The 16622-nt window shown below is 35.8% G+C and overlaps 1 protein-coding gene across 5 annotated transcripts in view; it reads left to right on the plus strand.

The window, feature by feature from the left end:
* The window catches only part of CNTLN (centlein), a 289645-nt gene that overhangs the window by 123026 nt on the left and 149997 nt on the right, over nt 1-16622 (plus strand). The window lies entirely within an intron of this gene.

Genomic DNA, 16622 nt, shown 5'->3' on the forward strand with positions numbered 1-16622 from the left:
TTTAACCCACTGAGCCACCCAGGCGCCCCAATACTTAATATCTCTTAGTCCCAATTCTGCCACTATCTTAAAGTGTGGCTTGGCAATTTGACTTCTCATCATGTTATTAAGAATCACTTATGTTATTTGCTATAGCTTTTTAAAAATTTTTACTGATCTACAATATTCTGTTTTATGTGATTATATAATATCTACTTGTATGTTCACTTGTAGATAAGTGTTTGGGTTATTTCCAGTTTTTGCTATTATGAATAATGCTGCAACTTATATTTTCATGCATGATTCTTGGTACAAATATGCATACATTTAGGTGGAACATGTATCTAGGCATGGAAATCCTGGGTTTTGGGTGAAAATGTTACTTTCACTTATTTTTCAAAGTTTTTTCATCAGTTTTACTCCCACCAACAATGTATATTAAGATATTTGGCTGATTCCCATCCTCCTGAAACTTGGTATTGTCAGACTTCATAGTTTGCTGGCAACTAACTAATTCAAGTATAATTTTTTATTTTGATCTACATATGCATATCACTGATAAAGCACATCTTCAAATGATTACAGGGCCAAGGATATGCCTTCTTCTGTGAAACATACAATTATGTCTTTTAATCATTCTTCTACTGGATTCTTTTCCTATTGATTCATAAAAGTTCTTTATTTTTTTAAAAAAGATTTTATTTATTTATTTGACACAGAGAGAGAGATCACAAATAGGAAGAGAGGCAGGCAGAGAGAGGTGGGGAAGCAGGCTCCCTCCTGAACAGAGAACCTGATGTGGGGCTCGATCCCAGGACCCTGAGATCATGACCTCAGCCGAAGGTTGAGGTTTAACTCACCGGGCCACCCAGGTGCCCCAAAGTTCTTTATTTTTCTTCTTCTCCTTTTTTTTTTTTTTTTTAGGTTTTATTTATTTGACACAGGGGTAGAGAGTACAAGTAGGCAGAGCAGCAGGCAGAGGGAGAAGCAGAAGCAGGCTCTCCGCTGAGCAGGGAGCCCAATGTGGGGCTCGATCCCAGGACCCTGGGATCGTGACCTGAGATGAAGGCAGGCATTTAACCGACTGAGTCACCCCAGCGCCCCCAAAGTTATTTATTCTTGATACTAATCTCTAGAAAGTGAAATATCTTATCTCAGTGTATACCTCATCTTTTCTTTAATGAGTCTTTTGATGAACAGAAAGTCTTAATTTTAATTTAGACAAATTAATCTTTTATAGTTAGTGCTTTGGTGTTTCATTTAAGAAGTCCTTTCCTACCCTAAAGACAGAAAGATTTTTACCTCGGTTTTCTTTACTTTTTTTTGTTTTTTAAGAATTTATTTCTTTAATAACAGAGAAAAATCACAAGTAGGCAGAGAGGCAGGCAGAGAGGAGAGGGAAGCAGGCTCCCCACTGAGCAGAAAGCCTGACGTGGGGCTTGATCCCAGGACCCTGAGATCATGACCTGAGCCGAAGGCAGAGGCTTTAACCCACTGAGCCACCCAGGTGCCACCTCTGTTTTCTTTTTTAAAGATCACATTTATTTATTTATTTAATTTATCTCTCTCTCAGAAAGAAAGAGAGAGTGAGCACAAGCAGGGGAAGCGGCAGGCAGAGGGAGAAATGGGCTCCCTTCCTAGCAAGCCTAATGTGGGGCTCAATCCCAGGACCCTGAGATCATGACCTCAGTAGACGCTTAAGTGACTGAGCCACCCAGGCATCCTAACACCTCTGTTTTCTTAAAGAAATTTTAAAGCTTTGCTTATATCATTTATATTCACAATTTATTTAGGATGGTGTTTTATGTATAGTATAAGGTACGGATCCATTTGTATTTATTTACTTTTCCCCAGTACTAATCAGTTTTTCCAGCTCAACCTGTTGACATACACTTTTTTCCCCCTTCTAGTCCTGGGCTGCCTCTCTCATATATTCTACTTCAGTATACTTACAAGTTTCTTTCTAGGCTCTGTATTCTCTGTATTCCTATACAATGTTATATTATATTAATTAGTATAGTTCCTAATAAGTCTCTATATTTGGTAGATGTACTCTTACTTTCTTACTGTTCTTTAAAGTGTCTTGACTATGCTGGCATTTAGTACTTAAATATAACTTTAAGGTTAATCTATAAAGTTTCATGAAAAAGCACTTGAAATTTTTCATGAACAGTCTTACTGAAATATAACATACAAATAATAAAGTTTACAAGCCATAAGTGTGTAACTCTGTGACATTTCACAAAGTGAACACATCCCTGCAAATACCACTCAGATCAAGATATACAATATTACCAGTTTCTAATAAACCTCTTTGAGGTTCATTGCAAGCTACTTCCATAAAGGTAACTACCATTTGACTTTGCTTATTTTTGAACCTGACAATGTTTCGCTTTTAAACACCATGTGTGCTATAGGTTTCTTGGTAAATATCCTTTATCACATTAAAGGTAAAATATCCTTTATTCCCGTCTCTTAATAGTTTGATTAAAGTTTTTTCATTAAGAGGTATTGAGTGTATACAATGTATCTTTAAGATGATAGTATGTCAATTCTAAGATTTTACAGGGAATGGTCAGAGGCCAGTGACCTAGAAGAGCAAAATCAAATTTCATTAAAAAATTGCAGGACTTACACTACCTGATTTTCAGATGTATTTATGAAGCTAAAAAAAATTGAGGTAGTGTGCTGTTGGCATAATGATTGACAAAATAATCAGTAGAACAGAATGGAGTCCAGAAAAATATCTATTCATATATGTCACTTTATAGTAACTCTTGAAATGATAGGGTAAGTCACTTTATTCTTTCTCAAGAACGTTCTGTGTACTGATAATGATATCAGTCAAGCCAAAAAATCTTACACAGAACCCATTGTAAGTCAGGCACAATTTGTATATGTTACTGCTATTTACTTCTAATCTACCTCTATTGTGGTCAGAGATAGTACTCTCTATGATTACTGTATTTGAAATTTATTGAGACTTGTTGTATCATCAGCATATGGTTTATGTGTATTTGCAGATAATTTGTATTCTGCAGCTTTTGGTTGGACTGTTAAAAATATCAATATTAATTATGTCATTGTATTTGATAGTGTTCAGATCTTCTGTCTTTAATGATTTTTGTATTTAAGATTTTTATTACTTTTTCTGTCATTGCTGAGAGAGAATGTGCCTCTGATAGGTCTTTCTGATTAAATGAACCTTTTGTCATTATAAATTGTTAGTTTTAATTATAGTAATATTTTGTCTGCTTGAAACCCAATTTTACATTACTGGAGCCTATCTAACTCTTTGATGGTTACATTTTACATGGTATACCTTTTCCCATCCTGTTAATTTCCATCTATGGGTGTCTTTATGTTAAAGTTTACATAGTTGGGTCCTATATTTTTTGTTCATTCTGACAATTTCTTCCTTTTCACTGCAGTGTTAATCCATTTAGAATTAATATAATAACATGGTTGAGTTTTGTGTGCTGTTTTATCATTTTTAAAAAATTTATCCTGATTTTGTTCCTCTGTCCCTCTTTCTTTTGGGTTGGCCGCTTATATATTTTTAAGAGCAATTTAAAAATTTCAGTTTTCTGTCTTCTAGACTCAGCTGTTTCTGATGATAAGTCAGACAGAATTTGTTACATTATTTACTTAAATGTGATGTACCACTTTTGTCTAGCTTCTTTTAAAACATATCTTAACTATGATGTTTCCAAGTAGGATTTTCATTGTAATCAGCCTTCTTGCAGTTTTGCTGGGTTTCTTGATTTTTGTTTAAAAAATTAAAAAATGTGTGTGTATTTATTTATTTATGAGACCAAATTAGGGGGAAGTATTGCATGATTTCCTCAGTTACTTTTCTCAATCATCTTTTCTGCATTTGAGATTCCTGTTTCACTTGTGTTAGACTTTTTAGTGTTGTCCCCTAGACCAGCAAGTCTCTCTTCATTTTTTAAAATCTTTTAATGTCTATGAATCTTCAGATTAGCTATCTTCTGTTAATTTATGTTCAATTAACTAACATTTCTGTTATCCCCAATTTGCTTTTTAAGTCTTTTCTGTGAATTATTCTTTAAATATTGTATGTTTCAGTATTAGAATTTTCATTTGTTTCATTTTTATATTAGGTATATATCTGTGGGGTTTTCCTAATTTTTCATATCTTACAAACATTTTTCTTTAGGTCCTTATTATGATAGTTAAAACAGATCCTTTAAAATCATTATATTTTAGTTCCATATTTTGGAACTTCTTGGGTTATGGACTAGTGGTTTTCCTTTGCTTTTAAATATAGGTCATGAACTGATGTTTTCTCTGAGCCTAATAATTTAGGATTGTGTAGTGTATATTGTGAGTGGTATGTTTAGATACTCTGGTTTCTGCTGTACTACTTATGTAAGTGTTGAAGTTTTTTTGTTTTGTTTTTAATCAGAATGTAACTAGGTTAGACTTAAACTCTAAGCCCTGTTTTCCTTCAGGTGGGTACAATTAAATTGCTCTTATGTTCTTTTAACCTTATCTGGGTTGTTTAGAGGTCTTGCCTAGTACATGAAGAGTTGAGCAAACAGCCATAGTTTTGGTACTCTCTTTTCTAGAATTTCCTCTTTCTGGCTGCAGTGGCAGGTCTGAACTTTCTCTGTATGTTTCTACTAGAATTTTAGCCTTCACATGTACTATGTGTTGTGGTCTTCCTTCAGGTCAAAATTCATAAAAAGGGGAAGGTCACTCAGTGTTGTTCTGTTTTCCAAGTATTAATTCTTGTCCAGATTCTTCCTGTGTTTGATTATTCTCTGTTACCTTCAGGTAGTTATTTTTATATTTTTCTCAAGATTTTAAATAGTTTTAGGCAGGAGACTTAGTCTGATGGAATCAGCTCAGCCATTATTGTTAAGTGGAACTCTTCCCTAGTCTTTTAACTTTTTAGAGTGAGTTTTAATTTACTTGTAATCACTTCATGCAATGCAAGGAACTTAATATATTCTCCTATATTTTTTCACTTGTTTTTCCTATCTTTGTCTTATATTTTGATCTTACATGCATTTTTACCCTCTTAGACATTATCATTACTGTCATTAAAGAATCAGTATTCATATAGAATTTTTATTCACCTGAGTGTTCTTCCTTCTTTGCAATTCTGTGTTTCCCTTCTGTAGTAAGCACTCCTCTAGTATGGGTAGATCTGAGAGAGCTCTGGGGAGAGGAGTCAGAGATGACCTCAGAGGAGTAAGAGGAAAGGTGGGCTCAGAGGAGTAAGAGGAAAGGTGGGCTCACGTCTCCTAGGGCCTTGTTAGGCCACATAAGGAAACCAATTTTATACTGAGTGAGATGGAAATCCAATTGGTGTGTTTTGAATAGAAATGCAACATGGAACCTATTGGTGTGTTTCAGTCAAAATATTGGTAAGATCTAGCTTCAGTTTTAAAAGGCTCACCCTGGCTGCAGTACAGAAAGGAGACTACAGGAAGGCAAGGATGGGAACTGGGAAACAAATTCAAGAGAAAATTGTAAAGGTAAAGATGAAACTCAGGGAGTACTTAGATTAGGTAGTGAGACATACTTTAATTTCAAAAATAATTCAAAAGTAGCATCCACAAGATTTGAAGATGGCATATAGGTGAAGTTTAGGAAGAAAAGAGAAATTAAAAATGAATCCAGCAGTTTTGGAGTGGAGTCTTTTGGGTTTTCCACATATAGTATCATATCATCTGCGAAGAGTGATAATTTGACTTCTTCTTTGCCGATTTGGATGCCTTTAATTTCCTTTTGTTGTCTGATTGCTGACGCTAGGACCTCTAGTACGATGTTGAATAGCAGTGGTGATAATGGACATCCCTGCCGTGTTCCTGACCTTAGCGGAAAAGCTTTCAGTTTTTCTCCATTGAGAATGATATTTGCGGTGGGTTTTTCATAGATGGCTTTGATGATATTGAGGTATGTGCCCTCTATCCCTATACTTTGAAGAGTTTTGATCAGGAAGGGATGTTGTACTTTGTCAAATGCTTTTTCAGCATCTATTGAGAGTATCATATGGTTCTTGTCTATACAGGAATTCAGTAAAGTGTCAGGATATAAAATCAATGCACAGAAATCAGTTGCATTTCTCTACACCAACAGCAAGACAGAAGAAAGAGATATTAAGGAGTCAATCCCATTTACAATTGCATCCAAAACCATAAGATACCTAGGAATAAACCTAACCAAAGAGACACAGAATCTATACTCAGAAAACTATAAAGTACTCATGAAAGAAATTGAGGAAGACACAAAGAAATGGAAAAATGTTCCATGCTCCTGGATTGGAAGAATAAATATTGTGAAAATGTCTATGCTACCTAAAGCAATCTACACATTTAATGCAATTCCTATCAAAGTACCATCCATCTTTTTCAAAGAAATGGAACAAATAATGCTAAAATTTATATGGAACCAGAAAAGACCTCGAATAGCCAAAGGGATATTGAAAAAGAAAGCCAACGTTGGTGGCATCACAATTCCGGACTTCAAGCTCTATTACAAAGCTGTCATCATCAAGACAGCATGGTACTGGCACAAAAACAGACACATAGATCAATGGAACAGAATAGAGAGCCCAGAAATAGACCCTCAACTCTATGGTCAACTAATCTTCGACAAAGCAGGAAAGAATGTCCAATGGAAAAAAGACAGCCTTTTCAATAAATGGTGCTGGGAAAATTGGACAGCCACATGCAGAAAAATGAAATTGGACCATTTCCTTACACCACACACAAAAATAGACTCAAAATGGATGAAGGACCTCAATGTACGAAAGGAATCCATCAAAATCCTTGAGGAGAACACGGGCAGCAACCTCTTCGACCTCTGCCGCAGCAACATCTTCCTAGGAACAACGCAAAAGGCAAGGGAAGCAAGGGAAAAAATGAACTACTGGGATTTCATCAAGATCAAAAGCTTTTGCACAACAAAGGAAACAGTTAACAAAATCAAAAGACAACTGACAGAATGGGAGAAGATATTTGCAAACGACATATCAGATAAAGGACTAGTGTCCAGAATCTATAAAGAACTTAGCAAACTCAACACCCAAAGAACAAATAATCCAATCAAGAAATGGGCAGAAGACATGAACAGACATTTCTGCAAAAGAAGACATCCAGATGGCGAACAGACACATGAAAAAGTGCTCCATATCACTCGGCATCAGGGAAATACAAATCAAAACCACAATGAGATATCACCTCACACCAGTCAGAATGGCTAAAATCAACAAGTCAGGAAATGACAGATGCTGGCGAGGATGCGGAGAAAGGGGAACCCTCCTACACTGTTGGTGGGAATGCAAGCTGGTGCAGCCACTCTGGAAAACAGCATGGAGGTTCCTCAAAATGTTGAAAATAGAACTGCCCTATGACCCAGCAATTGCACTATTGGGTATTTACCCTAAAGATACAAATGTAGTGATCCAAAGGGACACATGCACCCGAATGTTTATAGCAGCAATGTCCACAATAGCCAAACTATGGAAAGAACCTAGATGTCCATCAACAGATGAATGGATCAAGAAGATGTGGTATATATACACAATGGAATACTATGCAGCCATCAAAAGAAATGAAATCTTGCCATTTGCAACAACATGGATGGAACTAGAGCGTATCATGCTTAGCGAAATAAGTCAAGCAGAGAAAGACAACTATCATATGATCTCCCTGATATGAGGAAGTGGTGATGCAACATGGAGGCTTAAGTGGGTAGAAGAAGAATAAATGAAACAAGATGGGATTGGGAGGGAGACAAACCATAAGTGACTCTTAATCTCACAAAACAAACTGAGGGTTGCCGGGGGGAGGGGGTTTGGGAGAAGGGGGTGGGATTATGGACATTGGGGAGGGTATGTGATTTGGTGAGTGCTGTGAAGTGTGTAAACCTGGTGATTCACAGACCTGTACCCCTGGGGATAAAAATATATGTTTATAAAAAATAAAAAATTTAATAAAAAAAAAAATGAATCCAGGATTTCCAGGCCTTACAAGTAGACAGATAGATTTGCCATATTCTGAGGCAAGAAATATTCTAGCATTTCTCATAACAGGAATGAGGACACTGAAGTTATACAGAGAGAAGTGGAAGCTCTGAATCAGGACATTAGTATGAGGAATGGAGAACAGTGGATGACTCGGGATTTCCACCAATTAGTAACATAATCTTTATAACCCTTCTTTAGAATTTAGTCTGATAGACTCATCTTTTTTTCAAAGATTTTATTTTTTTAATAGAGAGAGTGCTTGGGGGGTGGGGTGGGGGTGAGGCAGAGGGAAAGAGAGAGAACCTCAAGCAGACTCAGTACTAGGTCTTCCAACCCTGTGATTATGACCTGAGCTGAAATCACGAGTCAGACATTTAGCCTACTGAGCCACCCAGGCATCCCTAAAATGATCTTTTCATTCACCCATTCTTCCATCCATCCATTCATTATTCATTCATGTATTATTCCGTGATATAATCAATATTTATTAAAATCCTTCTCTATTCCAGGTGCCAGGTTTAAAGTGAAAGAATACAAAGATGAATAAGACAGTCTGCTTTTATGAATTTTATAGATGGCTATGCAGACAAGAAAATAATTATTATAAACTGGGCTATAAGGGAAGTATGAGCATAATATGATCTTTGTGGAAAGAAGCTTTATGGGGGCCTTGTATAGAGAGGAAGAAGGTTGTCAGCGCTTTCACAAAGAAGGTGGACTGCATGTCAGTTTGAAAATTATTTAGGAGTTTCTACCTTGGTGGAAGCGAATTATCATAGGCCCTGAGGTGAGAGTGTGTAGTATGTCCTGGATACTGAGAATAGTCTAGGTAAGTGCTGCTCAGATTTTAATATACATCCAAGTCACTTGGTGTAAGGGTTTGTTCAAATAGATTCTGATTCAGTAGGTCTAGATTGAGGCCTAAGATTCTACATTTATTTCACATTCCCAGATGATGCTGTGATAGCTGTCCAGGGATCACCCTTTGATTAATAAGAGCCTAAGTGGGCAAGTTGAGGGGAAATGTTAGGAATATTTTATTCTTCCATTTTTCCTATCCTATTTACCTTTTTCAAATGCTTTTATGGTGGGACTTTTTTGTGCATGACTTTTGAGCGTTACATTTAGAGTCATAGATAACCTAAATTCTAGATCCCTTATCTTTGTCACCTTGCACAAATTACTTAATTTCTCTAAGCCTCAATTTTATCATTTGTTAAATGGGTATTATAATAGTACCTACCTCATAGGAGTTTTATGAAGATTACATGAGGCAATGCTGGTGGGCATATGGAGTAATAATTAGGTTATTATTAATTAGGTCTTAATATCATTATATAGAAAAAACACTTTTTATGTCATATTAGTAAATTTGAAATTTTTTTCCTATATTGGTGGTGATTTATCTTCTCTTCTACCTGAGATCACTTATAATCAGAATTATCAGTGAGCCAACTGACAATGTTTGCCATAGAAAAGGGCAAAGCTAATTGGTTCATATGGGATTGAAACCTGTGACCTTTGATTTCTTAGCACCTTGCTCTTAACTAGCTGAATTCCGAATGACTGCCTGTTCTTATCTTACTTGCTTGTTTATCTTTCTCATGCCGAAGTACTGTTTCTTGCCTTGGAGAAATAACTTGCAGTAGAGGACAACAGAGGAACCTAAGTTATTCTGTTTACCTGTGAATGAGAGTCACTTCATGTGGTTAACAGCAGACCACAAGCCTGGAGTTGTGATTTTAACCACAGGCTTATTTATTTTTATTTTGTTTCACTGATAGTCTATTCCTTTCTTTCCTAAGTGGCAGAAAATTGTTTTTCTGTATGTCGTTTTCTCTTACGTATTTCTTTTTTTCAAAAAATTTTATCACTAAATATTTGACATCCACCAAAAAAAAAAGTGTTGTCTGTGTGCCCACCAGAAGTTGTCAACAAATACTCTTGATCCTACCTATGTGCTCTCCTTCGATCCCATTTCACTTATTTTCCTTAAAGATAATGACTTTCTTAGATATCAATTTTTATTTTATAACCTTAATTTTTAAAATTAATTCCTGCCTATTAAAACTGTTTTCTAAAATAATATATCATTTGGTATTACCTTTATTTAAACCTTAAAAATATCAACCTCTGGGGCACCTGAGTGATTCAGTTGGTTAAGTGTTCAACTCTTGATTTTGGCTCAGCTTATGCTCTCAGGGTTCTGAGATTGAACATGTTGTCAGGATCTGTGCTGAGCGTGGACTCTGCTTAGGATTCTCACTCTCTCCCTCTCCTTCTGTCCCTCCCCCATCCCTCCTTTCCCACAACCACTCACAGGTGCTTGCTGTCTCTTGAAAGAAAAAATCATCCTCTTTGTATATTCTCCACAATTAGTTTTTTTTCTTTAAATTTATTTTTGTAAGATAACTCACCACTATTGAGTATAGCTGTACTTTGTTTCCCCTTCTATGGAACAGTTTAATAAATAGGCTACAATTTATTTATCAACTCTTTTTGTCAATGAATATTTTTTTTAAATATATATTTTAGCTCTAGGAATTTTTACACACTTCTTCAATGAACTTTGTAGTACATGTGTCCATAACCCCATATGCAAGATTTTTTCTAGGATACATTGCTAAGGGTGAAATAGCCTGTTGTCAGTATGCAAATGTTCAGGATTACAAAAAAATACCAAATTGCTTGCCAAAGTGGCTGTCTCATATGATAGACTTCTTTTTACATTCTTAAAAGGGATAAAGTAGTATCTCATTCTAGTTTCAGTTAGTATTGTTTTTAAATTAAATTTATTTATTTTTAGCATAACAGTATTCATTATTTTTTTCACCACACCCAGTGCTCCATGCAATCTGTGCCCTCTATAATACCCACCACCTGGTACCCCAACTTCCCACCCCCCCACCACTTCAAACCCCCTCAGATTGTTTTTCAGAGTCCATAGTCTTTCATGATTCACCTCCCCTTCCAATTTCCCCCAACTCCTTTCTCCTCTCTAACTCCCCATGTCCTCCATGCTATTTGTTATGCTCCACAAATAAGTGAGACCATATGATAATTGACTCTCTCTGCTTGACTTATTTCACTCAGCATAATCTCTTCCAGTCCCGTCCATGTTGCTACAAAAGTTGAGTATTTGTTCTTTCTGATGGAGGCATAATACTTCATAGTGTATATGGACCACATTTTCCTTATCCATTTGTCCGTTGAAGGGCATCTTGGTTCTTTCCATAGTTTGGCGACCGTGGCCATTGCTACTATAAACATTGGGGTACAGATAGCTCTTCTTTTCACTACATCTGTATCTTTGGGGTAAATGCCCAGTAGTGCAATTGCAGGGTCATAGGGAAGTTCTATTTTTGCCTGTTTTGTGTGTGTTGAGTTTGAGGAGTTCATCATAGATCCAGATATCAACCTTTTGTCTGTACTGTCATTTGCAAATATCTTCTCCCATTCTGTAGGTTGCCTCTTTGTTTTTTTGACTATTTCTTTTGCTGTGCAGAAACTTTTGATTTTGATGAAGTTCAAAAGTTTATTTTCGCTTTTGTTTCCTTTGCCTTTGGAGACATATCTTGAAAGAAGTTGCTGTAGAAAAATGAAACTCGACCATTCTCTTACACCGTACACAAAGATAAACTCAAATTGGATAAAAGACCTCAGCATGAGACAGGAATCCATCAGTTAGTATTTCTTTGGTGTTTAATGAGCTTGAGCATCTTACGTTTATGTTGCATGAAATACCCATTTGTGTCTTTTGCTCCTCTTTCTATTAGAATGCTTGTTGTTTTGTTGAAGTTCCTTGTTTTAGATACTAATCTTTTGTTGGCTGTATTATTATTTACCATAGTGTGAACTTCCGTATTACATAAACCCCAAATCTCTGAGGTTTAAAATAATTTATTGCTTATTTATGTTACAATCCAGTGTGGGTATTACTTGGATTTTCAGCTTCTAAAAAGTGATTTAGAGATCTAGGCTCCTTTCATCTCTGGGATCTGTTAACTTTCAACAAGGCTATCAAAGCTGTCCTGGAATCATGTCTACTCCACCCAACAAGAAAGGAAAAAGGGTCTAGAGAATCATATTTAGGAAGTATTTATGAATAAGGCTTCAAAGTGGTACATACTACTTCTGCCAGCATTGTTTGTTGAAGAGTTGCAAAGAAGACTGGGAAATATGAGCCCCCAAATATTGACAAATATGTGTCCATTTCCAAAAAGAGGAAGTGGAGTTTAGAGATCAGTGAGCAGTCTAAGCTTTCAATTATAATTGTTGCAAATATTTTCTTGCTTGCAGCTTGTCTTTTCACATATTCTGTAGTGTCTTTTGAAAAATAGTTATTAATTTTATTATAGTTGAATTTCTCGTCATTTTCTCTTAAACTTTGTGCTTATTGTTTATTTTTTGTGTGTGTTTATTGTTTCTTGTTTAAGAAATCCTACCTTATCCTGAATTCAGAAGATATTTTCCTATATGTTTGTCTAAAGTGTTATAGTTCTGACTTCTACATATAAGTCTTTATGTGGAATTGATTTTTGTTTATTGTAAAGAATATTTAATTTAGTTAGTTTTTTAAAAATCTGGGTATCTGCTTGCTTCAGCACTATTTATTGTGCTAATAATCACTCCTTTTCTCAGTGATCTGTATCGTTTCCTCTTCCTCCCCCCTTTTGGGGGGGTGGGTGGGTAGGGGAGAGGGACAAAGAGAATCTTAAGCAGGCTCCATGCCCAGTGCAGAGCCCAATGCAGGTTTCTGTTGTGATCTCTGAAATAACAACACTGTATTTCTTACTATAGCTTTATGATGAGTTTTATTATCTGATATGATAGATCTCTTCAATTTATTGTTCTTCAACTGTGCTTTGGATATTCTTGATCCTTTGCTCTTCAGTGTAATGTCATAATCAGCTATCATGTTCCCAGAAAACCTTATGAGCATTAGTTCGAGAAAAAATGACATTTTTAGTATTTTATATCTTTTTACCCCTAAATATGCTATATATATACTTCAGTTGAGGTCTTCTTTAATACATTTTTAAAATGTTTTGTTTTATTCATAGAGGTTTTATGTCTCTTTATTAGATATGTGATAGCTACTGTCTCTTACTAGATTCTGAGTAGCTTTTTTTTTGCTGTTTTAGCTACTTTTTTTAGATTTTTCTCTTGTGTATAGCAATGCAATCAATTTTTAAATGTTTATCTTATATCCAGCCACCCTGTTAATCCCTTATTAATTCTAATGTGTTTTATAGATTCCTCTGGGTTTTCTCTGTAGATACTCTCCCAGTTTTATTTTTTCCTTAAAAATCCCAATTTTTTCCCAAATTTTTATTTAAATTTTAGTTCTTAATCAACTAGTGGGCAGAAGACATGAACAGACATTTCTCTAAAGAAGACATACAGGGGCTTCTGGGTGGCTCAGTCGTTGAACGTCTGCCTTCGGCTCAGGTCATGGTTCCAGCATCCTGGGGTCGAGCCCCACATCGGGCTGCTTGCTCTGCGGGAAGCCTGCTTCTCCCTCTCTCACTCCCCCTGCTTGTGTTCCCTCTCTCACTGTTCCTGTCTCTCTGACAAACAAATAAATAAAATCTTAAAAAAAAATTGTAAAGAAGACATACAAATGGCCAACAGGCACATGAAAAAATGCTCAGCATCACTCGTCATCAGGGAAATACATTTCAAAACCACAATGAGATATCACCTCACCCCAATCAGAATGGCTAAAATTAACAGGTCAGGAAACAAGAAATGTTGATGAGGATGTGGAGAAAGGGGAATCCTTTTACACTGTGGGTGTGAATACAAATGGGTGCAGCCACTCTGGGAAACAGTATGGAGGTTCCTCAAGAAGTTACAAATACAAATGGAAATATAGTTTCCAGCAATTGCACTACTACCTATTTACCCCAAAGATACAAATGTAGTGATCCAAAGGGGCAACTCCACAATAGGCAAACTATGGAAAGAGCCTAGATGCCCATCAACAGATAAATAGATAAAGAAGATATATATATATATATAAAATAATATTCTACTATATATAGTGGAATACTACTCAGCCATCAAAAAATGAAATCTTGCCCTTTGCAATGATGTGGGTGGAACTAGAGGATATTTTGCTAAACAAAATAAGTCAATCAGAGAAAGACAATCATCATATGATCTCATATATTAAATTTAAGAAACAAAACAGAAGATCATAGGGGAAGACAGGGAAAAATAAAACAAGATGAAATCAGAGAGGGAGGTAAACCACAGGAGACTCTTAATTATAGGAAACAAACTGAGGGTTGCTGGAGGGGAGGTGTGTGAGAGATGGGGTAGGTGGGTGCTGGACATTAAGGAGGGTATGTGATATAATAAGCACTGGGTATTGTATAAGACTAATTAATCACTGAACTTTACATCTGAAACTGATAATACATTATATGTCATTTAATTGAATTTAAATAAAATGAACTAGTAAACTAAAAAAAATAAGTTCTTGTTAACTGTACTTGTATATGTAACTGTACATATAGTGTAACATTAGTTTCAGGAGTAGAATTTAGTGATTCATCACTTACATGTGACACCTAGCACTCATAATAAGTACCTCCTTAATATCCATTGTCCATGTATCCTATCCACCACTCACCTCGCTCCACCAATCCTAAGTTTGTTCTCGATCATTAAGAGTCTCCTACGGTTTGCTTCCCTTTCTCCCCCCCACCCCCTTACGTTCACCTGTTTTGTTTCCTAAATTCCACATATGGGTGAAATCATGTGGTATTTGTTTTTCTCTTACTGACTCATTTAGCTTAGCATAATACAGTCTTCCATCCAGGTCATTGTAAAGGGCAGGATTTCATTCTTTCTGATATTTGATGACTGAGTAATATTCTTGTGTGTGGGTACCACATCTTCTTTATCTATTTATCAGTTGATGGATACTTGAGCTCTTTCCTTAGTTTGGCTCTTACTGATAATACTGTAGTAAACACTGGGGTGTGTGTACCCCTTCAAATATGTATATTTATCTTCTTTGGGTACCCAGTAGGCAATTACAGGCTCATAGGGTCATTCTATTTTTAACTTTTTGAGGAACCTCCATACTGTTTTCCAGAGTGGCTGCACCAGTTTGCATTCCCACCAACAGTTCTCCTCATCCTCAACACAGGAAACAAAAATCCTAATATGTTATACCAGTTTTTATACATTTTATATAGAAAAGTTGAATAGAAGTGGTAATAGTGAGTGTCCTTGTCTTGTTCTTAATTTCAAAGGGAGTATTTCACCTTGGATAAGGAAGTTGGCCATAAGTTTCTTATAGATACCCTTTTATCAGTTTAAGGAGCCTGATGGATATCATACAGAAATGGTGATACATTTTATCAAATGTTTTAATCTTTTGATGCCTGAGGTATTTCTAATTCTTTATAAACTAACTTATTCGTTTTACTGATACTTTTTTGAATCTCTATTTATGAAGGAAACTGTTACACAATTTTTATACTGTCTGTATCTGGTTTTGCTAATAAGACCAGTCCCATACAATGAGTTATTGGGCTAAAGAGAGAATCAGAAATTGGACTATAAAGCTGCTCAGGATGGAGTACAGAGACACAGCATAATGGGAAACGTGAAAGAGTTAAGTGGGATGGAAGAGAGAATGAGAAGTTCAAACCATGTCTAATTGTAAAAGGTGACGTAGAGAATAGAAACATGGCAATAAACTCCAGCTATATGATAGATTTTTTTCAAGACTTCCTGGGCAGTTTGATTATAAATCTGCAAGCTTTTTATTAGCTCATTGTTGGGGTTTCTGTCTTTTCTTTTTAAAAATAATTCATAACTAGCATGAGAGTATAATGATTTCATAAAAATTGATATAGGATTTAGGGCTCTTATGGTGACCCACATAAATCTTAATAAAAAATCATAATAAAAAATAATCATAATAATCATAATGAGGTTAGTTCCAGTGACTTTAAGGCAGGTAGTGGTGGCAGGTTGAATATGGGGGGTAGAGAGGTCTCTGACAGTGATTTCTTCTAGAGATCTATAGATGGATGTGAAGGGATATAAGGAAACTAGATCTTAGCCCCAGTGCTTGGCCTCGCTTTCAGGCCAAATGATGGTGGAAGAAGACCTAAGGAGGAGGCCTGATATTAGCCCCCAAGTGCGCTTACACTCTTGAGCCTTACATGTGGCTGTGTGTGTGTGTGTGTGTGTATACGGATATAAAAAGAAAATGAAGAATATATATCTGTCATTGGAAATGTACAGTATATAAATTTGTAAACTGCTTGTACAATTACCATTTCATTATAACAGGATTAAATGTTTAAAAACATTTTTGACTCCCTAATAGGCTAACATAGGTATTGTACTTTTTGTTTTGTTGGTAGTGAGGTGTTTTTTTTTTTAAATCCTTCAAATGTTTATTTTAGACTCTGTGGTATCAGACACAATGGGTACGAAGTTATACAAGGTATAGTCCTTGTCCTCGGAGGCTTAAGGTTAATAAGTACCATCATTACCATGACTAGAGACCTATGTGGTCTGGTGATACACAGGAGGCCATTAGATATATATATTTATTTACTTAGTGCGTTATTTATTTTTGGTTAACATTTTTTTTAAGATTTTTTTTTTT

Source organism: Mustela putorius, unplaced genomic scaffold (genome assembly GCF_011764305.1).
Source record: "Mustela putorius furo isolate JIRA1106 unplaced genomic scaffold, ASM1176430v1.1 tig00000421_pilon_pilon_pilon, whole genome shotgun sequence".
NCBI lineage: Eukaryota > Metazoa > Chordata > Mammalia > Carnivora > Mustelidae > Mustela > Mustela putorius.